This window comes from Bos grunniens, chromosome 17 (genome assembly GCF_055505025.1).
Source record: "Bos grunniens cultivar Pamir isolate PY7600 chromosome 17, Bosgru_T2T1.0, whole genome shotgun sequence".
NCBI classification, from domain to species: Eukaryota; Metazoa; Chordata; class Mammalia; order Artiodactyla; family Bovidae; genus Bos; species Bos grunniens.
Genome location: NC_141181.1, coordinates 26,684,402 through 26,709,755, shown reverse-complemented (window position 1 = coordinate 26,709,755; position 25,354 = coordinate 26,684,402). Strand labels below are relative to the sequence as shown.

General features: G+C 35.3%; 1 long non-coding RNA gene across 6 annotated transcripts in view; it reads right to left on the bottom strand.

The window, feature by feature from the left end:
- Positions 1-25,354, bottom strand: part of LOC147355129 (uncharacterized) — a 518,407-nt gene that overhangs the window by 240,023 nt on the left and 253,030 nt on the right. Inside the window, exon 3 of one of the 6 annotated variants that reach the window (XR_015144229.1) lies at positions 7,982-8,128. The exons of 4 other annotated variants lie outside the window; for them this stretch is intronic. This is a non-coding gene — a long non-coding RNA (uncharacterized LOC147355129). Of the gene's footprint in view, positions 1-7,981; positions 8,129-24,248; positions 24,606-25,354 lie in introns of those variants that run through there. One more of the 6 variants, XR_015144226.1, reaches the window with a different exon arrangement.

The following is a 25,354-nucleotide window of genomic DNA, read 5'->3' as shown; positions in this document are numbered from 1 at the left end:
GTCTCAGTTGAATATTGTTTTAAAAAACACAGAAGCAAACTAGTTTTTTTAAAAATCCTCTAAGATTTTTTAATAATATAAATTCTTCATCAATTACATATAAAATTAATTGTTTTTCTGGAGTATGCAAATCAGCATTTTAGTTGGGCCATATGGTTTATTGAATTATGTTGATGTGTCATCTTGAATTATTTTTGGCAAACTAATTAAATAACTTCATTTGTATGAATATAGAATTACTATAAAACATGTAGTTCTCTGGTCTTGTTTCAGAAATTAGTTCCATTTATCTGTGTGACTGTCTAACCCAACAGTGGTACAGCTTACTTTTCACTTCTAGGAAGACAAAATATCTGTCTTCAAGTTGGTTGGGCCCTTGAGTGGGATTTGTTTTTTGATTGATTCATTCTCTGTATTTCACAATTTGGAGAAATAGGTTAAGGACAAAGGCAAAGTGCTTCAACGCTATACGAAGAAAACGATGGTTCCTGTGGTTATTCTGTCTAACCCAATAAATAGGCTTTAAGCTCTTTCAGGGGGAAAAAAAAAATAGGTATCTAATTTTAGTAGTCTCCAATAGAGTACATTTTTCAGTAAGTATATAATACTGAACTGTGTAATTCATAGTTGAAAGGAGCAACTTGATGTCATTAGATATGTAAAAATGACTGAAAATTACTATTAGCAAGAAGTAAAACTTTCTAATTAATGTATTTAATATATTGTTTTATTTATGACATTTATAGAAAATGAAATATTTTTAAATTGTAGATTAGTAACACAGCTTCAGATAAGAAAGCCTTCCTCAGCGATCATTGCAAATAAATAGAGGAAAACAACAGAATGGGAAAGACTAGAGATCTCTTCAAGAAAATTAGAGATACCAAGGGAACATTTCATGCAAACATGGGCTCGATAAAGGACAGAAATGGTATGGACCTAACAGAAGCAGAAGCTATTAAGAAGAGGTGGCAAGAATACACAGAAGAACTGTACAAAAAAGATTTTCACGACCCAGATTATCATGATGGTATGATCACAGACCTAGAGCCAGACATCCTGGAATGTGAAGTCAAGTGGGCCTTAGAAAGCATCAATACACGTGTATGCCTGTGGTAGATTCATTTTGATATATGGCAGAACCAATACAATATTGTAAAGTTTAAAAAAAAATAAAATTAAAAAAAAAAAAGAAAGCATCAATACAAACAAAGCTAGTGGAGGTGATGGAATTCCAGTTGAACTATTTCAAATCCTGAAAGATAATGCTGTGAAAGTGCTACACTCAATATGCCAGCAAATTTGAAAAACTCAGCAGTGGCCACAGGACTGGAAAAGGTCAGTTTTCATTCCTATCCCAAAGAAAGGCAATGCCAAAGAATGCTCAAACTACCACACAATTGCACTCATCTCACACGCTAGTAAAGTAATGCTAAAATTCTCCAAGCCAGGCTTCAGCAATACGTGAACCGGGAACTTCCTGATGTTCAAGCTGGTTTTAGAAAAGGCAGAGGAACCAGAGATCAAATTGCCAACATCCACTGGATCATGGAAAAAGCAAGAGAGTTCCAGAAAAACATCTATTTCTGCTTTATTGACTATGCAAAAGCCTTTGACTGTGTGGATCACAATCAACTGTGGAAAATTCTGAAAGAGATGGGAATACCAGACCACCTAATCTGCCTCTTGAGAAATCTGTATGCAGGTCAGGAAGCAACAGTTAGAACTGGACATGGAACAACAGACTGGTTCCAAATAGGAAAAGGAGTACGTCAAGGTTGTATATTGTTGCCCTGCTTATTTAACTTATATGCAGAGTACATCATGAGAAACACTGGACTGGAAGAAACACAAGCTGGAATCAAAATTGCTGGGAGAAATATCAACAACCTCAGATATGCAGATGACACCACACTTATGGCAGAAAGTGAAGAGGAACTAAAAAGCCTCTTGATGAAAGTGGAAGTGAAAGTGGAGAGTGAAAAAATTGGCTTAAAGCTCAACATTCAGAAAACGAAGATCATAGCATCTGGTCCCATCACTTCATGGGAAACAGATGGGGAAACAGTCGAAACAGTGTCAGACTTTATTTTTGGGGGTTCCAAAATCACTACAGATGGTGACTGCAGCCATGAAATTAAAAGATGCCTACTCCTTGGAAGGAAAGTTATGACCAACCTAGATAGCATATTGAAGAGCAGAGACATTACTTTGCCAACAAAGGTCCATCTAGTCAAGGGTATGGTTTTTCCTGTGGTCATGTACGGATGTGAGAGTTGGACTGTGAAGAAGGCTGAGTGCCGAAGAATTGATACTTTTGAACTGTGGTGTTGGAGAAGACTCTTGAGAGTCCCTTGGACTGCAAGGAGACCCAACCAGTCCATTCTGAAGGAGATCAGCCCTGGGATTTCTTTGGAGGGAATGATGCTGAAGCTGAAACTCCAGTACTTTGGCCACCTCATGCAAAGAGTTGACTCCTTGGAAAAGACTCTGATGCTTGGAGGGACTGGGGGCAGGAGGAGAAGGGGACGCCAGAGGATGAGATGGCTGGATTGCATCACTGACTTGATGGACATGATCTGAGTGAACTCCGGGAGTTGGTGATGGACAGGGAGGCCTGGCGTGCTGTGATTCATGGGGTCGCAAAGAGTCGGACATGACTGAGCGACTTAACTGAACTGAACTGAACACAGCTTATTTTAAATAACTGTTATTACCATAGATATCAAATGTAGACTGTATCAAGATTCAAAGTTGGGAGAGATAATATCATGTTTGGTGGGGTTATAAACTGCTATATGGAATGTATATTAGAAGATTTGAGCCCTGGGTTGGGAAGACCCCCTGGAGGAGGGCTGAGAACCCACTGTAGTGTTCTTGCCTGGTGAATCCCCATGGACAGAGGAGCATGGTGGGCTGCAGTCCACGGGGTCGCAAAGAGTTGGACACGACTGAGATACAATCACCACCACAATGGGTTTGCAAGGGAGTCCATAAAAAGTACAACAGATTGACTAACTTAAACAAGAGAAAGTTATGTTACCAGAGTTTTCTGTAGATGATTACAAGGAGTCAGGAGGTAGTTCGTCCCATTAAACAGCCATGAAGGACTTTGCAGTGATGAAGGGGAGAAGAGAAGATGGGTTTAAAGTTTTACAATTTAAAAGAGTTACCTGTGGAGCAGTTAACAAAAGGATTTCATAGGAGGTGAGGTAGCTGGCAGAGAAATGTTGAATGTGATTAGGGTTCAGGAGAGTTTCTACTGCATGAGATACAAAAATGGCTAAAGGCGATCCACAATGATTTTCTTGGTGGCCTTAACCAAAAGGCAGTGGCAGTGATGTCTCCAAGGCAAGGGGGGATATCTCCATGCTACAGCGTCCAATAACTGACTGTAATAACCTGTGGGTCCATGGTGGTCCCCGTGATTTTAGGTGACTACGCCAAGGGCCTTCCCTTCTTTTTCATACACAAGAGAGAAAAAAAGAATCTGATAATTGGGATGTCCCAATGCAGTTAGGTTTATCAAAGTCTTCATTAAAGCCTGGAAGGAATGTATACAGGTGTAGCCATAAGAGAATATATTATAATCCAATTTTGGCAATAACCAAATGGCCCTAGAAAACCTTGCCTTGGCACTTAGTTTGGGGTTTGAGGAAACATTGGACATCATGAAGTCTATCTGGATCTCAGACTAGGCCTTATTCTAGTATCAGAAATGATCTAAATATCAAACTTGGTTTTAGGCAAACTGCAATTTATTCTTGGTTACTTTAAGGCTAAAAGCTTTAGAAAGTAGATGCTGTCTTCCTGTAATGGGGTTTGAGAATGAGAGCAAAGAAGCAAGCACAGTTATCCATGTATGGCTTCAAAGCAGAACCACTAGAAAACTTCATGTCATACAGATAGGCTCTCAGGATCTGTGAGAAATAAAAATGACTCTAAATAAATCCCCGAAGCATTGTGCCCAGTAGAATATTTCTCTGTCTGAGTGAAAGCAAAAGATATTGGCTAGCTTTATCAACTAGAATACTAAAGAATGCACTGTATAAATCAATTACAGTAAAGCATTTACTTCCAGTGGGAATGAATGTTAGCAACATATGAAGGTTAAGAACAACAGGGTGTCGAGGGATAATAGCATTGTTTACTGCTGGGAGATTCTCCACTGTTGGCCCTTAGGTTTTCTCACAGGTAAAATGAGAGACTGTCATTTGTCACAGGGACTGGTACAAAGGCTAATGAGACCTTAAGTCTTGTAATCTTCTATTATAGGTATTATACATTGAAGGGCTTCTTAACTTACAGGGTATTGATTAATTCTGAAAAGAGGTTTTGAGTAGTCTATTTGAATTTTATATGAGATGCAGTGTGAATTTTGCCAACATCACTTGAAGATTTTGTCCATAAAGAAAGTGGTAGCTGATCAATAAAGACAAATCATCAGTGTTTCCAGAATTGCACTAGTACCGTCCTGTGTGCGTGTCTAAGTCACTTCAGTAGTGTCCAGCTATTTGTGATCCCATAGACTGTAACCCACCAGGCTTCTCTGTCCATGGGATTCTCCAGGCAAGAATACAGGAGTGGGTTGCCATGCCCTCCTCCAGGGGATCTTCCTGACCCAGGGATCAAACCCACATCTCATGTCTCCTGCATTGACAGGCGGGTTCTTTACCCCTGAGCCACCAGAGAAGCCCTTTAGTATCATCAGATACAGACAAATAAGCAATGTCAAGGGTAATACACCAGTCTAAAGTAAGATGCTGCCTCACTTGGTCTAATGCATTTGCTTCCCTAGTCTTGCCTACATGGCCTCCTTCAATGTATTTTTTCTTGGCCAGATGAACAAATCTTGTAAAATGTGAATCAGAAATATCATTCCACTGCTTAAGAATGACTAGGGCTGTGGTACATATACACAATGGAGTATTACTCAGCCATTAAAAAGAATACATTTGAATCAGTTCTAATGAGGTGGATGAAACTGGAGCCTATTATACAGAGTGAAGTAAGCCAGAAGGAAAAACATCAATACAGTATACTAACGCATATATATGGAATTTAGAAAGATGGTAACAATAACCCGGTGTACGAGACAGCAAAAGAGACACTGATGTATAGAACAGTTTTATGGACTCTGTGGGAGAGGGAGAGGGTGGGAAGATTTGGGAGAATGACATTGAAACATGTAAAATATCATGTAAGAAACGAGTTGCCAGTCCAGGTTCGATGCACGATACTGGATGCTTGGGGCTAGTGCACTGGGACGACCCAGAGGGATGGTATGGGGAGGGAGGAGGGAGGAGGGTTCAGGATGGGGAACACATGTATACCTGTGGCGGATTCATTTTGATATTTGGCAAAACTAATACAATTATGTAAAGTTTAAAAATAAAATAAAATTTAAAAAAAAAAGAAAAAAAAATAAAGTGAATGAAGAGAAAGAATGACTAGGGCATGCTCTACTCTTTTACATGTGCTAAAGGAGAACAAAGTAATCTGAGGGTCTAAGGACATCATTTCCAAATTTTCAAGTAATGTAATATCAATATTCATAACAGAATATATATGTATATTTAAATAAATTTCACACAGCTAGATAAAGAGACAGAATAACACTAAATGTCTGAAAAACTATTTAACCTTGTTAACAACTGCTATTTTTCCAGGAAAAATTGTATTTATCCGTCATTCTTAAATATTTTCTTCTTAAATTCTCTAAAATTCATTATCTATAATTTAAATATAATTAAATATATAATTATAAAATAATTCATAAGACAGAAAACATCATAAATGTGTGGTGATGAATGAGATAAAACAAATGTAGATACCTAAAAGACTAAATGAAGTCAAAGGCATCTGTAAAAAAGCATTTGTACCTACTTCCACCAGTTATCCCCAATTAAAATGGATATAGTTATATGTCAATAAATATGTATTAAAATTATATTTAATTTTAAATAATTTTCGACAACATTTTTTTTACCTGGAAATATAATTTATATTGTTTCCTAAATCCACTTAAATGTTTGTAGGCAATATTAAGTAGTATTTCTTAGAAAGATAGCCATACCCAAAACAAAAATTAACAAAATAAGCTCCTTTTTAAAAAAAATTTCCCTGTTACTAAGTCTTACCCTTCACCTGTTTCTACACAATATATTATTCTGTCAAATCCTTCATATGCTACATTATAAGTACATTTAAATAATATTATAATATTTATTCAGTTTGGTCAATCAGATCAAAATGTATCTGAAAACTGAATTCATGGACTCATTTCTGCTTATAAACCAAAAACAGTAAACATTTAAGGGAAATAAGTATCTTTGTCAAATTATTCAGATATTTGCTCAGCCCCTCTTCTATATACCTCTGAAATACATGATCTACCAAAAATATATATTTTTAGGTTCTGTCTAGAAAGTTGAATATATATCATGTTATTTTCATATATTTAAAAGAGAACATTTTGAGTATTTCTTCAGTTGCTGGGGAAATGCATAAAGTAGAGATAATGCAGACAGGAAAACTGTTGTGTAGTTTAGGGATTTATTTGGATCAGAAACTATGAAAGCTCTTATATGACATAGTTTTTCTTTTTTCTGTTAAAATATAAGTGTAAAATAAAATTTCTGTTGAATTATTTACTTTCAATTTCCCTTACATAGTTTGAAACCTTTTAAACATTTTTACATGAAGTCATCAGTATCAAAATAATTGAATCAAAAGAAAAATTATTATTTATTCCATAAGAGTGTGTGTGTGTGTGTACACACACACACATGCATGCTAAGTTGCTTCAGTCATGCCCAAATCTGCAACTCTATGGACTGTAGTCCCCCAGGCTCCTCTGTCTATGGGGATTCTCTAGGCAAGAATACTGGAGTGGGTTGCCATGCCTTCATCCAGGGGATCTTCCTGATCCAGGGATTGAACCCACATCTGTTATGCTCCTGCACTGGCAAATATGTTCTTTACCACTAACGCCACCTGAGAATCCATATATAAATAGACATATATGTGTATATATATATACACACATATATATATATATGTGCATATATATTCACACACAAATATATCAATAAATTAAGTGGAGTTTTATTACAGTTTTCTTTTCAAAACAGGTATATCTTTACCTTGCATTATCCTTCCTGTCAACTACACATAGAAATTTTAATTAATTATTACAAAAAGAAGATACCAGATTTTTGGCAGTAGTTAGAAAATCATCAGTCTCTTTTTCTATGCAGAACCTTATCTGTGAATAAAAATAGTTCCTTTGCCAAATGGGAATGGAGAAATTCTCTGAAAGTGTTTCTACATAAGCATGGGGGTAAAGCAGTAACTGGTGCAGCACTTTTGAAGGTTACAGAGAAATACAGAAATGGTGTTCAGAGAGGTTAATGGAATTGTTCCAACTCTATGACTAATTACTGCACAGGTGGGCTTTTTACCCAAGTCAACCTTGAACAATAGCCTGAATTTCCTTCACTACTCCATATTTTGTGCACTTCATTTGTTTTATGTCTTCTTTACTTAGATGGAAAGGAAGCACTGCCCTGTGTTTCAAGAGGCAGGGGTAGATGAGAAATATAAAATGCCTCTACTAGCTGAAAGGAACAGAAATGTGGCCTGTGTCACTCCCAAACTTCTAAAAAGCTGTGACATTTTCTGCTACTTATAACATGATTATGAAAATTAGGAAAAGAAACATTATAATAAAGATCATTACTATTAGTGAAATGATTAATTGATTATAAATTTAATTTAGAAGTGATTATATATGAGAAATGCAGGTCCTTAGTCAGAAAAGTTTGAATTACTAAGTAGTCTGAGATTTAAGATAAATGCATGATGAAATGCCTAAGTATAAACCCTGTGGATGTGAAAAGCTGCCTAAGTGATTTGAGGAAATAATTAAATAGAGAAAAAATATGACTGAAAGGCAAGCATTAATTATTTTGAGGTCACATTTAAAGCAGAATAATTGTACATTTACCAGGAGGAAAGTATCTTTTAACAAATGTATTTACCCAGGTTATGACAGAATTTGTTGAGGACATGAAAATAATAGCTACTTACATCAAGTGGCACCACTTTCCAAAATGGTGTTAAATATCTATATGAGAGAAGAAAGAAATTAGAAAAAAATAAGTGACCCTTACATCTCATTTAGGCTTTATTAATTATTACCCCATTTTCTCTCCTCTAATAACTGATAAGAAGGTCAAAATTTGACACTAAATTTAACAACAGGAAATATCTATACGTTTTAAATGTAAAAATATCTACAACCATCACTAGGTTTGCATGCTTTTGTTATTCTAGTACAGATAGAAGATAGCTAGAATATTCTTGAGTGAATTAAAGTTTAGTCATTTATTTATTAAATGTATATTAAGTACCTGCATTATCTCGGTCAGTGTTCAATGTATTGGTGATGCATCAGTTTGCAAAACAGTTAAATACACGTGTTTTCAGTCATCCTATATTCTACTGTGGGGAGACATACAGTATAGAAATAAATACATACTGTTAAAGACTGTGATTGGTGCTATTTAGTGAAGATAAACCTGAGAGCAGACAGTTTAAATACAGTGGTCAAGGAATGCCTTATGGAGAAGAAGGTATAATTCAGACCCAGAGGAGAAGCCAGTAATAAGCATCCTAGGTAACAGAGGGCAGAGAGAAGAATACATGGAAAGGACCAGGAGGAATGTGCAAGGCATATTCCAAGAATAGTACAGAAGTCATTTATCAAGATGGAACTCAGTGTAAAACTAGAAGAGGTAGAGAAGGTGGATAGAGATTTACCTAATACTGGACTTGAGTATTTTATCCATAGGGAAAGAATAAATATTAGAATGGTGAAATTTTCAGTGAAAAGGCTGTACTCCTGCCTGAAAAAGATCTACTCTTGCTAACGTTTTGACAGTGGTGTGAGAAGGTTGAGAATAATAGGGAAGCCAGGCATGAGGTTCTTAACCATAAGCCATGTTATCATGACAAATGCTTGGACCAAGGTGGTGGTGGTAGAGGTAATAATAGAAGGATAAAATCAGCAAGGTCTTCTCATAGAATATATACGGGTCATGACAGAAAGGAATAAAAAATATTTCCAGGACTCAGAGTCTGAGCGTACATAGGGATGAAGATGCCACTGAATAACGTGGGAAAGACTTAGGAGAAAAGCATGTTGAAGAGAGACGCGGCTTAGTATTTGGACAGCAGAGTTTGAAAAGTTATTTATAATTTTAAGTGGATCTATTGGGATTCCCTGGTGGCTCAGAGGTTAAAGCATCTGCCTGCAATGCAGGATACCTGGGTTCGATCCCTGGATCGGGAAGATCCCCTGGAGAAGGAAATGGCAACCCGCTCCAGTATTCTTGCCTGGAGAATCCCATGGACGGAGGAGCCTGGTAGGCTACAGTCTACGGGGTCGGAAAGAGTCGGACACGACTGAGCGACTTCACTTCACTTCACTTCACTGAATAAATTGTTGATACAGGACTTCCGGTTTCAGCTCCAAAATGTAAAGAGGTTGGAAGGCATCACTCCTGTCCTAACTACAAGGAAAAGCTGATCATACTAAAAAATCAGTGACTTTTCTTGGATTCATCTGAGAATTAAGGTGACAGGGCAAAGCAGTACCTCTAAATCTGGAGACACAGGTGAATCACAGAGTCACAGCCAAGACCTGCTGAACTAGAGAGAGCAGAAGCTGCTGGAGTCATTCATTGATGGGAACACCTAAGCAGTATTTTGATGAATGGCTGAAGACTGAGTGGAATCTAGGGTGACAGTGAGAAATTCCTCTGGTCATATTTTATAGCCCCCGCCTTCACACAAATTTGATGAGTTTTACCTCCAGATACCCTGCCAGATTCTCACAAGAGCCAAGCAAGGTCCCCTGTAGCTTTGGCAGAAGGAGAAAAGTATTCATTGTGAAAGAGGTCCAGAGCTTTCTCCACAACAAAAGCCCACTTTCAAGGAGAAAAGTCTTTAGCAGAGCTTTCTGCCACGTGTGAAAAGGACATTTATCCCCCTGCATCCTTCCTGTCTTACCTAAAAGACAGCAATGCTTATGTGACCTTATGAAGTTCACAAACCAGACACATAACCTAAGCATAGGACTATAGAATTCTTCTCCTCCCTTACATTTCACTACCATATCATTAGGACTCCAGGATCCAATAAACTAACAGTGGGTTTTGGCTCAGTATATATTTCCTGTCTGATAATTCCAAAATCTGTCATATATGAGTCTACATCTGATGCTTTTTTTGCTGTTATTTCATCAGACTCCTTTTTTTGACTTTGACATTTAGCACTTGTTAAAATATATTTTTCTGAAAGCTATGTGTGATATGTTCGGTAATAGGAGACATATACTCCTTTAATGTGAGATTTTATGTTATTCTGGCTGGTAGTCAGGCAGTGTTTAGTGCTTGCTATAGCTGTAAGCCAGAGGCTTCAATTTCTTCTAATGTTTTTGTCTTGTTTTCTTCTTCCTTATTGTATTTTGACTTCTTCAAGGGTTCCTTCTTAAATAGAATTTTTGCTTTGCAGCCCTTTGAGCTCCTTCTTCTTGATCCCCTGTGGCAATTCATGAAGTCAGATCAAGTTAAGAGGAGAACCAATCAGTTCTTGAATCATATCAAAGCATCAGTGAGATCACTGATGGTTCAAGAAGAGAAGATTTAGTAGGTGATGGTAGTTAAGGCAAACTGAAGTATGTAAAAAAAAAAAAAAAAAGAATTGAGGAGAAGAATTAGAGACAGATAATATAGATTTTTTTTTTTGACTAGTTTTGTTGTAAAGAGAAAAGGAAAAACAAGGTTGTATCAGTTGAGGACTGTGAGTTGAGAAGGCTTTATTTTTAACAAAATATAATTTACTTATTTTTGCATGATAAAATAGGTGGGATGATTAGTAATATAAAAATTAAAGGAGATAATTTCTAGAATATTATCCCTGAGAAGGCTGGGTAAGATAGTGTGAAGTATACATGAGGAGGGTTAGACCATAAAGAGATTCACAGAGCTTATTACCTGCATCCATCAAGATTATGCAATAATTCAACTTATATTTTTCACTTTCCTTTCTGATCCTTTCTTAAATTTCACATTGGATTATTCCTTGTCCTTGGTATCTTTGCTGGGTCCAGGTCAAATGCTACCCAGATGGAAGCTATAGATTACTGGAAAGGTCTGTCTCCTCGTATCTCCACAGAATGGTGAGGATTTATCCTGAATAGGAAGCTTCCCAGGACAAATGAAATATTTGCCTTTGGTTATGCATTCCACACCGTGAAAACAAATAAGAAAAAAGTAAGCCTACTAAACAAGTGAATCACCATGAACACAACCTCAATTACAACATTAAAATTTTAGATCCATGCTATTACCTGCAAACATCATGTTTTCTTATTTTGTCTGACTGTAGTTCTGACACTTTGTATTAGATATGTCAGATCTGCTGAACTAATATCCCCTAAACAGGCCGAAGATTGCTGTGAGTAATGAAATGGCACTAACTAGGTTTGTTGGGTATGGCTCAGCAATAATCATATACCAGTATTCCAAATGTTAACTACAATTGCACACCCTAAACAATCACCTCTGCTTACACCTCATTGGAATTTAAAGTGTTCTAAAGAGGGAGATCCTAAGATTCCAGGTTGTATGTGTAGGCCTCTCACTCCAAATAAAAATATTCAAAACACTGGATCAGGCTTTGCCTCTGAGGGGAATAAGAAGAACACCATACTTCTGAGGCTACTAGAACCATGCTGCATTTTTGTAAATAGTCCAACGTTGTCTAGCATGTATGGCTCTGTCCACAGAATGAATATGAGAAAGAGGAATGGTAAATTATTTTGAGAAATGGAAACATGAAGTGAATTTTTTATATTTAGATGGTCTTGCCCTAGAATACCATTTCCCAAATCCTTCAACTCTGTTTCATTCACAGAGTATATATTAGAAAGATGTTCAATAGTTGTGTGTTTTTTTTAAAGCTGCTCACATAAAATGAGGAACTTCTGCATTCTGTATTCTCAAAGCTTTGTGATGCATCTAAGAAAAATGAAAGCTCCAAAATCCCAATAAAAAGGATTAATAATGTAGTAACTATCCTCTAATTTGCTTTACCAACAAATGTATTTTTGGTAAAAAGTATAACTACAGCATGAAATTATTTTCCAGCTAAAACATGTAGGAAATCACTATCTTAATGTTCTGGCATGAACATCATACTAATCTCTGTGTCTAGAAACTATTGAGGAAAATCTTAGATTTAGGATTATGGAGGAGTTGTTTGAACCAGTTAAATTCTTCCTGATTAGAAGATTATTTTTACTGGATATGATTGAAATGTACATTTCAGTTTAAATCAAATCTGTTTTGTATTAAGAAGTGAAAGAAGCAAAGGTGAAAAAGAAAAATTTGTGACTAAACAAAATTGTAACTGAATTGACATTTTGTGACTTTTTTTTTCATTGTCTTCAGTGTGATACATTATAAGATTCAACATTTTGGTTCAGTGAGCAATGGCAAGTGACTGAGCATGAGATAATATGCTCATTTACATTTTGTAAATTTAAAAATGATAAATGCGAAAGAAATATAACAGAGTATCATACTTACACAAACTAGTGATTAGACCATTATGGCTTTCAACCACAGAGTGTTTCATATTACCTACTTTGCCAAGTCGCTGTGATTTTACAATAACCTAAACATGAGTAACAATGAAAGAAAACAGAATTGATTGATGGTGATGATGCTATGAAATCATTAGGGATTCAAAAGACTTTAAATTGAGAGTTAAATTCAACATTGAGCCATCAGAGTTAATGGATTCCATGAACCCATGAAATAACAATAAAATACATATACGCTTTTAGATGAAAATATTTCTGAATTACATACAAAATCAATGAATTATATGACTTTTATTCATCAAATAAAGAAGCCATTGCCCCCAAAGTTTGTTACCTGATGCCAGTAAAATTAGAATACACATTTGGGGATATAATAAGGTACATATCCTACATTATAAAAGTAAAGAGTAGTATGTGACTGTATGAAATGATTCCTTAATGTTATTCATTCAGAGAAATTGAACATTATAAAATAAGGTTTTAAATGTTCTGTAACCATGATCCTTGCTGAGTGAATACATTCCTGTGATTTTATTTAAAGCTGACCTAATGGAAACAGAAATCTCTCTTTAAAATAAAAATTTTAAAAAGGCTTATATATTATAGTAACAATAACCAAAATATTATTATATTTTCTCCTGAAAAATTCTTACATGTCTATAAAGATAAAAGTAAATGCTTAATCTTTGGGTTTATGACTATGGAATTGTAATAGTAGTTTAAAGCCCAAAAATCATTGCTAGGAAATCACTTCAAGAACTTAGGAGAGATATTTTCAATAGAATTTTGAAGTCTCCAAAGAATGACCTTGTGTAAGCCATTTAAATCATAACAAAGTCCCTGAATAGCAACAAAATCACAAATCATACTAATAAATACAATGAAGCAAATTTATACAAATGCACAAACCTGATAATCTATGCTGATAGGTTGGAAAATAATTACTTCCTTCCCTAAAGAAAGGCAGCTATAAATTATTCAGGGGTTACTCTGGCACTGATGGAAACGTTTCCTTTGTTTTCTATTTCCAGCTTAAATAATTCTCTATCAGTACTTAGGCAGTCTTACTATTTATCTGTAGTTATGGATTGTCTGCTTATCCTTCAGTTTTCACATCCAAATTTTTTTTTTCAAGAATGTTCTTTACTTGAAGGTCTTTTTACCTTTTGGTTTTTAAAAATTATGTTACTTAAGAAGACTGTTAAGCCTTTCCTTGAATTAAAATGACCAGTTTTTGAACAGCAAAGGAATTATCTTTAGAGTGCTAGAGACCTAAACACATGCCCAAGACACACACACCCACACACAGGTTCTTCATCTATTATCCCTCTACTTAGCTAGATGGATAGTAGAAGCATGGCCTGGGCATATATATTGAAAGCTAAGAATGCTAGCAAAAAGACTCAGAGTGCCAGAGTATCCTGACCAAGGCATAGGTCAGTAATACTTCAGTGCACGAATATTACTCCCCTGGAAGATTCCATTGCTTATTTTTCATAAAGCATTGCTTTTCATGCACCTGCCTTTGCCAAACACTCTGGCAGACATTTTTCACATTTTCATTACCTCATTTGTTGCTCTAAGTGTACAAACCAGTCAACAATGGTCTCTATGGATTCCTTTAAATGTTAAGTAGGAAGTTAGGCATGAGCAACAAGGGGTGGCCTAATAGAAAAGTATGCAAGCTGATCCCTAAGCACTGTTTCAGACATACCCAGGAGTGCTCACAGATATGCTACAAAATAATCACAGAGGTTTTTCCAACTCCTACACTTGTGCCTTAGAAACACAGTGGATACAAACTAACCCCTACAGGGGCTTCCTTGCGCAAGCTTAGGCAGCTAGGAGCCCATGACGGGTTCATAAATATTCTACACATATATACATTTGATTATAACAGACTGAATTATGGGAAGACATGAGCGATAGAGCCTGTTGTTATATAACCTGCAACTATCAATTGGCCTTGAGCATATGCCCATTTGCATTCTCTTCCTTGACTGGTGGTGGGGATAAGCCCTGTTTTGCACAGGGCACAAACAAAAGGAACAGATGGGAAGTGTAAAAGAGGGGAAAACAAGAGCAATTGTAATGGCAACTTCTTTGGGGTTGTCCTACTCCCATGTCTTGGGAGTGTCTGTTTAATCTGTCTGCTTCGGCTGTAATTGAGCCGAACATGTCTGTTGTTTTAAACCCTTTACTCCCTCATTCCAAATTTTTGTTGCAAAGAGACAAGAAGTGAGAGAGAAAAATAAACCAATCTGACATTTCCTTGCTTACTTCCTCTCCCTCCCTCCTCACTTTCCTTTTATCCATATTATCTCATGCTCTTTCAACCTGCTACTCAAATCCTTTCATATCAAAAATAATCTGTTAAGTAACAAAAAGCTGTGATGCCACCCTGTTAATTATTTATTAGGTGAAACTGAGCAAGTAAGAATTCTGTTTGGAACTTACTTTACATGTGTGTACAATGGGGATAATACTACTTAATGAAAGCTTTGATATGAGGACAAAATAAAAATGCATGTAAAGCCTATAGCATAATGCCTATCAGATTCTAAACTATCAGTAATGTCGGGTACTAAGATTATGATTGAAATAGGAAGAGTTTGACTATGTAAAAACAATTTTACAGTTAAAAGGAAGATTGAGTTTGGTCATCTTTATCACTATTGCCTCAATACCCCAAATATCAGATTGCTCAGCTGTTATATAAGTATGGCAATATCACCAACTCTGTGATTATTTTGAGGCTTAATTTAGATAATCCATATACAAATTTTAGAGTGTCAGCCATAGACTAAGTATTAAACAACTGTTCTTTTCATTTTTATTATTGATTTGCTATAAGAAAATAGGTGTACTATATCCTTCTGACCCCTTTACTCCTAGAAATTCCATTTTCTTACATACACATAGCTTTTATTTTCTACTCTATCTTGAGTAGGAACATACAGATATTCTTTTTGGTCCACTGGAATGTCATCCCATTGGTTAGCATTCTTTTCCAAATTTTGCTTAGCCCACTTAAATTACACTGCTTGAATTTTTTTCTTATAATCTAATAGAATTCCTTCATTTGATTTTCACCATTTGACATGCCAATCCAGCTAAGTCATAGACAACACCATGTGAGAATTATTTAAAAAAAAAAAAATTAACTGCCTCATTTTACATATGTGTTAAGTGAATAGCAAACAGAATAAATGTCTTGCAAAAACTCATATATATGGTGTATGATTTATTTAGATGAAATCCTTAAGAGCTGTTTTAGTTAAGCAAGATAGTTTGCACTATTAAATGTGTTCTAATATTTAATTGAATATAGTAGCATTCCTGAAAAATAATAAAAAGGTAAGTTTAAAAATATGTATATATGTAAATCTTTTGGACAACTGTTCTCTTCCTGTATTAAGACACTTACTAGCAAATTACACCAATAAAATGACTAAACAGATTACTTTGGGGGAGGGGTAACAAAGTAAAAAAGAAAAAAGCATATTTTTTCAGTATAACTCAGAAATGGCATGATTTTAATATCAGCACTGAATTATGATTTTATTGTGTTCTGTCATACCAGAGGGTTTCAAAGAGATGATGTGTGAATAATGGCATTTTATTTCAGAGTGATAATTATCAGCTATATTCTACAACAGACAGATCACTAAAAAGTCTATTATGATCAAGAAAACTTTTATTCATATTTGAAGGATGATTGTATTGATGACAATGATAAAATAACAGCACTTAGTAATAATAGCATGTTTCATTTTTTATTTTCTCCTGAAAGATCCTAAGGTTACATATTTGAAAGGGTCTATTTGTGCAATCTTGGAAAGCAAGTAAAGTATAAAATTATTTCCAGGAAATCATATCCTCTTAACAGCAAGACAGTGTGATTCAAAAAATCAGATATTTTCTTTGAACATTTAGTCATGACTTTGAAACATACTCTAAGAGAAAAATAAAATCAATGATGACAAGAACAACAAAAACAAAGATTACTATGTTTTAGCATCTCAAAGTTTTTCCAAATTGAAAATCTTTTTATGGTTCATTCTTTAGTGATTCATCTAACACCAGGAATTAAACAGTAATGACTATTTTCATGATTATCATTTATTAATTGTTCCAAGGGCAAATAACTATTCTGAGGGTAAAAATGAAATACAGAATGAGCTGAAGATATTTTTAAAGCTAGAGGTCATGGATGATTCAAAACAAGGAATTTACTAAAAGTCATCCAGAAGAAGTGGAAATTTTGATAGAAAATTATCTCGGAACCAATTAGAAAGGTAATTAAAGACCTACAGTTGAAATATCAATAAGGTGAGATGTAAAGATAGCTATGTTCTAAAGAACTAAGTCTAATATTACGTAAATTGTCCTAGAAAATAAATAAAATTATGTCCCAATAAACATGAAATTTTCATAAATTGAATATCAAAATCTATTACATAATACAAGGAAAATTATAGAATAAGCTTATTATTGTACAAGTTATTTTAAACATAAGCTAAGAGAACATAGCAATGAATCAAAAAGTTACTACCAAATTTTGTCCTTAATATATGAGAATTAATCTACATTAGGCATCATTAACTCGATGGACATGAGTTTGGGTGAACTCCGGGAGTTGGTGACAGACAGGGAGGCCTGGCATGCTGCAGTTCATGGGGTCACAAAGAGTCAGACACAACTGAGCAACTGAACTGAACTGAACTGAAGGTATCCATTAAAAATCAAAAAGCTAAAGAGGAAAACTAAGCTCACTCACTAGATGCTAGAACATCATTTATAAATCAGCAACCATCCCTTATCCAAACTAAATAAAACAAGAATAAAATAAAATCATGTATTTGACACTGTCAATTTTAAAATCTCAAGAACAAATATCTTTTCTAATTTGGAAAATATAAAAATAAATTTGTTTAACACCAGAACTTGAGAGGCAAACTTTCTTAAAATTATTAGTTGGCATTGTTTTGAAAGTTCTAACAGCACCAGAAGACAAGAAAATAAAACAGTGTGTTTTCATGGATGATAAATCATATACATCGCAAAATCAAGGTCTAGAAAATAAAGATTTACCATTAATTAGTTTTATAGCAAAATCACTGCATTTATAATAGCAACAAAAACTGAAAATGTTTATGAATAAATTTAACAATAAAATTCAGGAGCTACAAGGTGAAATTTGAAATTTACAGTTTAAATGTAATGACATAAGAATATGTTTAAAAAGACTGTCATGAAAGACTCATATGAAAAATATGCATTCTGTTCTGATTCATTGACTATGCTAAGTCTTTGACTGTGTGGATCACAATAAACTGTGGAAAATTCTGAAAGAGATGGGAATACCAGACCATCTTACCTGCCTCCTGAGAAATCTGTATGCAGGTCAAGAAGCAACAGTTAGAACTGGACATGAAAGAACAGACTGGTTCAGAATTGGGAAAGGAAACAACAAAGCTGTATATGTCACACTGCTTATTTAACTTATATGCAAGTACATCATGTGAAATGCCAGGCTGGATGAAGCACAAGGTGAAATCAAGATTGCCAGGAGAAATATCAATAACCTCAGATACACAGATGACACCACCCTTATGGTAGAAAGTGAAGAGGAACTAAAGAGCCTCAAGTCAAACTGAAAGAGGAGAGTGAAAAAGCTGGCTTAAAACTCGACATTCAAAAAAATAAGACCATGGCATGTGGTCCCATCACTTCATGGCAAATAGATGGGGAAACAATGGAGACATTGACGAACTTTATTTTGTTGGGCTTCAAAATCACTGTGGATGGTGACTGCAGCCATTAAATTAAAAGTGCTTGCTCCTTGGAAGAAAAGCGATGACAAACTCAGACAGTGTATTAAAAAGCAGAGACATTACTTTGCAGATAAAGGCCTATATAGCCAAAGCTATGGTTTTTCCAGAGTAATTTATGGATGTGAGAGTGGGACCATAAAGAAGGCTAAGTCCCCAAAAATTGATGCTTTCGAACTGTGGTGTTGGAGAAGACTCTTCAGAGTCCCTTGAACTGCAAGGAGGTCAAACCAGTCAATCCTTAAGGAAATCAACCATGAATATTCATTGGAATGACTGATGCTGAAGCTAAAACTCCACATCTTTGGCCACCTGATGTGAAGGGCCAACTCACTGGAAAAGACCTGATGCTGGAAAAGATTGAAGGCGGGAGGAGAAGGGGACAACAGAGGACGAGACGGTTGGAGGCATCACTGACATGATTGGCATGAGTTTGAGCAAGCTCCAGGAGATGGTGAAGGAACAAGGAAGCCTGCTATGCTGAAATCGATGGGTTGCAGAGTTGGACACAAGAGCGACTGGACTGAACTGATGATATATTGAATATATAATATAATGTCATCCTTAAATTCAGACTTAAATTGAAGAAAGTAGGGAAAACCACTAGACCATTCAGGTATGACCTAAATTGAATCCCTTATACAGTGGAAGTGACAGATTCAAGGGATTAGATCTGATAGATAGAGTACCTGATAAACTATGGATGAAGCTTCATGACATTGCAGAGGAGGGAGTGATCAAGACCATCCCCAAGAGAAAGAAATATAAAAAGAAAAAATGGTTATCTGAGGAGGCCTTACAAATAACTGAGAAAAGAAGAGATGCAGAAGGCAAAGGATAAAAGTAAGACATACCCATTTGAATGCAGAGATCCAAAGAATACTAAGGAGAGATAAGGAAGCCTTCCTCAGTAATCAAGAAATAGAGAAAAACAATAGAATAGGAAAAACTAGATATCTCTTCAAGAAAATTAGAGATACCAAGGGAACATTTCATGCAAAGATGGGCACAATAAAGGACAGGAATGGTATGGACCTAACAGAAGCAGAAGATATTAAGAAGAGGTGGCAAGAATACATAGAAAAAAGATCTTCAAGCCCCAGATAACCACAGCTGTGTGATTACTCATCTAAAGCCAGACATCCTGGAATGTAAAGTCAAGTGAGCCTTAGGAAGCATCACTATGAACAAAGCTAGTGGAGGTGATGGAATTCCAGTTGAGCTATTTCAAATCCTGAAAGATGATGCTGTTAAATTGATGCACTCAATACATCAGCAAATTTGGAAAACTGAGCAGTGGCCATGACTGGAAAAGGTCAATTTTCATTCCAGTCCCAAAGAAAGGCAATGCCAAAGAATGTTCAAATTACTGCACAATTGTACTCATCTCACATGCTAGCAGGTTATAGTCAAAATTCTCCAAGCTATGCTTCAACAATATGTGAGCTAAGAACTTCCAGATGTTCAGCAGGATTTAGAAAATGCAAAGGAACCAGATATCAAATTGCCAAATCCATTGGATCAGAGAAAAATTAAGAGAATTACAGGGAAAACATCTATTTCTGCTTTATTGACTACACCAAAGCCTTTGACCATGTGGATCACAGCAAACTGTGGGAAATTCTTAAAGAGATGGGAATACCAGACCACCTTACCTGCCTCCTGAGAAATCTATAAGCAGGTCAAGAAGCAACAGTTAGAACTGGACATGGAACAATGGACTGCTTCCACATTGGGAAACAAGCACATCAAGGCTGTATATTGTCACCCTGCTTATTTAATTTCTATGCAGTGTACATCATATGATATGCCAGGTTGAATGAAGCACAAGCTACAATCAAGTATGCTGGGAGAAATATCAATAACCTCAACTATGTGATGATACCACCCTAATGGCAGAAAGTGAAGAGGAGCTAAACAGCTTCTTGAAGATGAAAGAGGTGAGTGAAAAATCTGGCTTACAATTCAACATTAAAAAAATGAAGATCAGGTCATCTGGTCCCCATCATTTAATGGCATAGAGATGGGAAACAATGGAAACAGTGACAGAATTTATTTTCTTGGGCCCCAAGGTCACTGTGGATGGTGACTGCAGCTGTAAAATTTAAAGATGCTTGCTCCTTGGAAGAAAAGCTATGACAAACCTAGATGGCATATTAAAAAGTAGAGACATTGCTTTGCTAACAAAAGTCCATATAGTCAAAGCAACGACTTTTCCAGTACTTTTATACAGATGTGAGAATTGGACCATAAAGAAGGCTGAACACTGAAGAATTAATGCTTTTGAACTGTGGTGTTGGAGAAGACTCTGGAGAGTTTTTTGGACAGCAAGGAGATCAAACCAGTCAATCCTAAAGGAAATCAACTCTGAATATTCAATGGAAAGGCTTATGCTGTAGCTTAAACTCCAACACTTTGGCCACCTGATGCATAGAGCCGACTCACTGGAAAAGGCCCTGATGCTAAGAAAGATCAGGAGAAGGGGACGACAGAGGATGAAATGGTTGGATGGCATCACCAACCCAATGGACATGTGTTTGACCAAGCTCCTGGAGATGTTGAAGGACAGGGAAGCCTGGCTTGCCACAGACCGTGGCGTTTCAAAGTGTTGTACGATACTGAGCTATTGAACAACACAAAAGAACATGTAATATTAGATCTACTCTGTCAACAAAATTTTAAGTGTACATTATCATTAACCATAGGCACAATGCTACCCAGTAGATCCCAAGAGTTTATTCATCTGGCTAAACTGAAAGTTTGTCCCTGTTAATGAGTGACTCCCCATTTACCTTTCCACTGAGCCTGGGGTAACCACCATGCTATACCTTGTTTCCTTGACTTTGACTATTCCAGATACTTCATATAAGTAGAATCATATAGCATTTGTTTTTGATAACTGGCTTATTTCACTTAGCATAATGTTTATAGGTTCATCCATGTTGCAAATTACTAAATTTTCTCATTTTTAAAGGCTGAATAGTAGTCCATTGTAGGTATGCATACCACATTTTTTTTCTTTCTTTTTTAATTCATTCATCTGCTGATGGACATTTGTTTCCATATCTTGGCTACTGTGAATAGTGATACAATTATCATGGGAATGTTAATATCTCTTTGCTACTGATTTCCATTCATTTTGGGTAAATACCCAGAAGTTAGATTATTGGATAATATGATAGTTCTGTTTAAAATTTTTTTTCAGAAACTTCCATATTGTTTTGCATAACAACTGCACCATTGTATTCCAACAGTATGCAAGAGTTCATCCACATCTTTAACTATACTGGTTATCTTTTGTTCTTTTTTGATAACAGTGATCCTGAAAAGGTATGAAGGTGATATCTCATTGTGGTTTTATTTGTATTTATTGATGATTAATGACATCAAATATTATTTTTTCATATACATGTTAGCCATTGCTCCTTTTAAGTTATATCTAGTTCAGGTTCTTAGGATTATTAGTTTTTGGTTGCTTGTTTTGTTGCTATTGAGTTCCACAGGTTGCCTTTTTACTTTCATGATTGTTTCCTTGCTGTGTAGAATTTTTTAATCTTTATATAGTTGTATAACACCTGTTTACTTTTTCTTTGTTCTTTTCTGTGTTTTTGGTGTAATATCAATTATATCACTGTCAAGACCAATATCATGAAGACAAATATCTGAAACTTCTAGAAGTTTTACAGCTTTAGCTCCTACACTTAGATCTTTTTACTATTTAATATTCAAATAGATCACAAAAAGATAGTTAATTGATTAGTTAATATGAGATATCATTAAAGAGGAAAATCCAAACGATTAATATTAAAAAACTTTGATAAGTAAGAATTTATAAATGAAAGAACAGTGACATATGTTGACTGATCATATTTTGTTGTTGTTGTTCAGTCACTAAGTCTTGTCTGACTCTCCATGACCCCTTTGACTGCTGCACGCCGGGCTTCTCTATCCTTCACCATTTCCCAGAGTTTGCTGAAATCATGTCCATTGAGTCGGTGATGCCATCCAACCATCTCATCATCTGTTGTCCCCTTCTCTTCCAGTCTTCCGTCTTTTCCAGCATCCAGGTCTTTTCCAATGAGTCAACTCTTTGCATCAGGTGGTCAAAGTATTGAAAATTCAGCTTCAGCATCAGTCCTTCCAATGAATATTCAGGGTTGATTTCCTACTGCTCACACTGATTTCTACTGATCATATAGGCAAATCCTAAAAATACAGAGACATGTAGTCCTAATAGCACCACTGACAATGTTAGAGGGTACAGGAAAGCTTTCATCCATTGCTTGGATGCATTGCTATGAATTTTTGAAAGGAATCTTAAATAATTCTATATATTGGAACTTTTTTACAGAAATCATATCACATTATGTAAATATATACCCAGAACAACTTTAACTGTAGGTGGAAATAATGTGAACATCTTAGACACTCATTCACTGGAAAATAGCTGTACCAGAGTGCTTTCCAGAGTGGAACTCAAATCCATTTTTTGGTGACCAGTCCAACAATATCCTTCCTTCCTGGTTTAATATATCCCTAATATTTTCACCTGAACTCAGTCACTCCCAGATCATGGTTCTGAAACCTGTGATAGGATATTAACCATAGAGTATTTTTTATTTACCCTTTGAGTTGTTGAGTTGTTCAGGGGCACTGGCTCCCATATAATGAGAATTTATAAGAGAATTGCCATTTTTATAAATTCTTCATATGAGATTTTGTTTCCTTCACTAAAGGTGAAATGCTACCTTTTTATCTTCTAGCTATGTAGGGGTGATCTTACCCACTGCTTTTATGGGATGATGATGTTTAGAGTTAAACTTGTTTTGCTCCTAACTAACACAGAAAATCGCATTCTTTGCAGATGAGGTTTAGGTTTCATAGTCTCCAGCTGCAGTTCAAGCCAAAATACATGTGGTCCACAGTGAATCTAGCAATTAGGCAAAATGGTTTTTTTAAAGCCAATTGCATAGGAAAATGAAATAGGTGTCAAGAAACATCATTACTAGTCAAGTTCTGAAGATTATGTTTATGAAAATATGTATCCTGACCAACAGAGTTTGTTAGTCTGGCTACCTTCCATTGTAATCAAGAACATCAATATTCAGCTGGTAGAAAAAAACCTCAAGATTAACTCCTGCTAAATATCTTAAAGGAATCATTCCTAGACATTCTTTATTTTTATGTCAAATATATCTTAATGTTTTTAATTCTTCAGATTTCCATATAGAATCTCAAGAATGTGTTGAGAAACACATATAATTATATTTCCCCCCTTTTTCCTAGGTAGTTGTTAAGTGGGTATACTAAATGAGGGGATGACTAATGTAACTAGTCTTGTTTACAATTTTTAAAAATATGAGGTAAAGCTGTGTAGTATTTTTTAAATTCTTATCTTTTTAGATTTCTCCTAAAGACATTATAGGTACTTCAACTGCTGTAGAAATGTATTTGTCATTACATGCCAAGTAAAACAAGGTTTCTATACTCTTCTTTGCTTTCCACAACTTTGCAGTACTTTATCATACATAGACTTCCTATTAGAGTCCTTGTACTTCCCTTCCTTATAATAGTCTCCTAGAAATTATCATGTAGGCTACAGTTGAATAGTCATAAATTATTTGTATGACTGAGATACTTTCATATATAAAACACTGATAACACATCATGTCTTCATTAATATGCAAAATCATATAAATCCTACATATCAACTGAAAGCAAGGTAAGGAGAAGTACTCTCATAGGAAAGAAACTTGAGTTTATTTTAGGTACAGTATCTTGAAAATTATGAAGAAGATAAAGACTGACCTGACAAGAGAAAACTGAGATTTTATGTTTTACATGATGCTCAATAGAATCAACATGGAAAGATATAGGCTGTCTCCAGCTCAAATGAGCACTTAAAAAAATGCTTAAGGTTTCCAAATTTGTCACTTTACAGAAATATTTTGCAGTGACTTTAACAATTGCAATTAACTTCTTAATTGGAAAATATCAAAACAGTCAACAAGGCTTCTCTTCCTTCCCATTAGATTTGTCTACATCGACCTCAGCTTTTCTTCAAAAAGGTCATTTGTTTTCATGTTCTCATAGTCTGGCTAAGAGAAAAAAAAAACCTCGGTGAGTTTTCAATGCAGAGGCCAAATCCATAAATCCTAGTTAATTTTATCAAAACCTCCAGACTAAGTCACAAACATTTTTTTTTCCCCTTTACTTTCTCAAGTGGTTATAGAATAGTTGCCAGAATTATGGGGCAAAATTATAAATATTCTGAAATACTGAGACAGATGTTACCCAGTAACAAATAGCAAAGTATTTTCACATAGAACTTTTCATTTTGTCATTCCTGATAACACATGAGTTCTGCATAATATTAAGTATCAGTAGATTAAAAGAAACGTCGCCAAATCAAATAAATTCCTACACATTAAGTAAGGCAAAATCAAAGAGAAATGCTCTAAAAGAGAAGAAACTGCAATTTTTAAACAAGTGGTTTCAATTAATGATTAATGGGTGAAGAAATTTAGACTGAGTATTGGATGTGCATATTTAATTCTGGCATCAATATGGAAGGAACTACTAACCAAAATGAGATTCTATTCAGTGCTTAGATAATACACATGCACACACACACACACTCCTCTCAGACAGTCTTCTATCTTGAACAAAGCTGTGAAAAATTTCTCACGAGCTTAAATTTTTACGGATAGAGACTGAAAAAAGCAAAATAAGTCTGAATAAAGACAAAATATGGTAGCAACAGATCTAGTTAATATGACAGTGCTTATTCTGAATCAATGATTTGCTGAATTCCTTTTGAATAATCAGAAACTAAATAATGAACAGT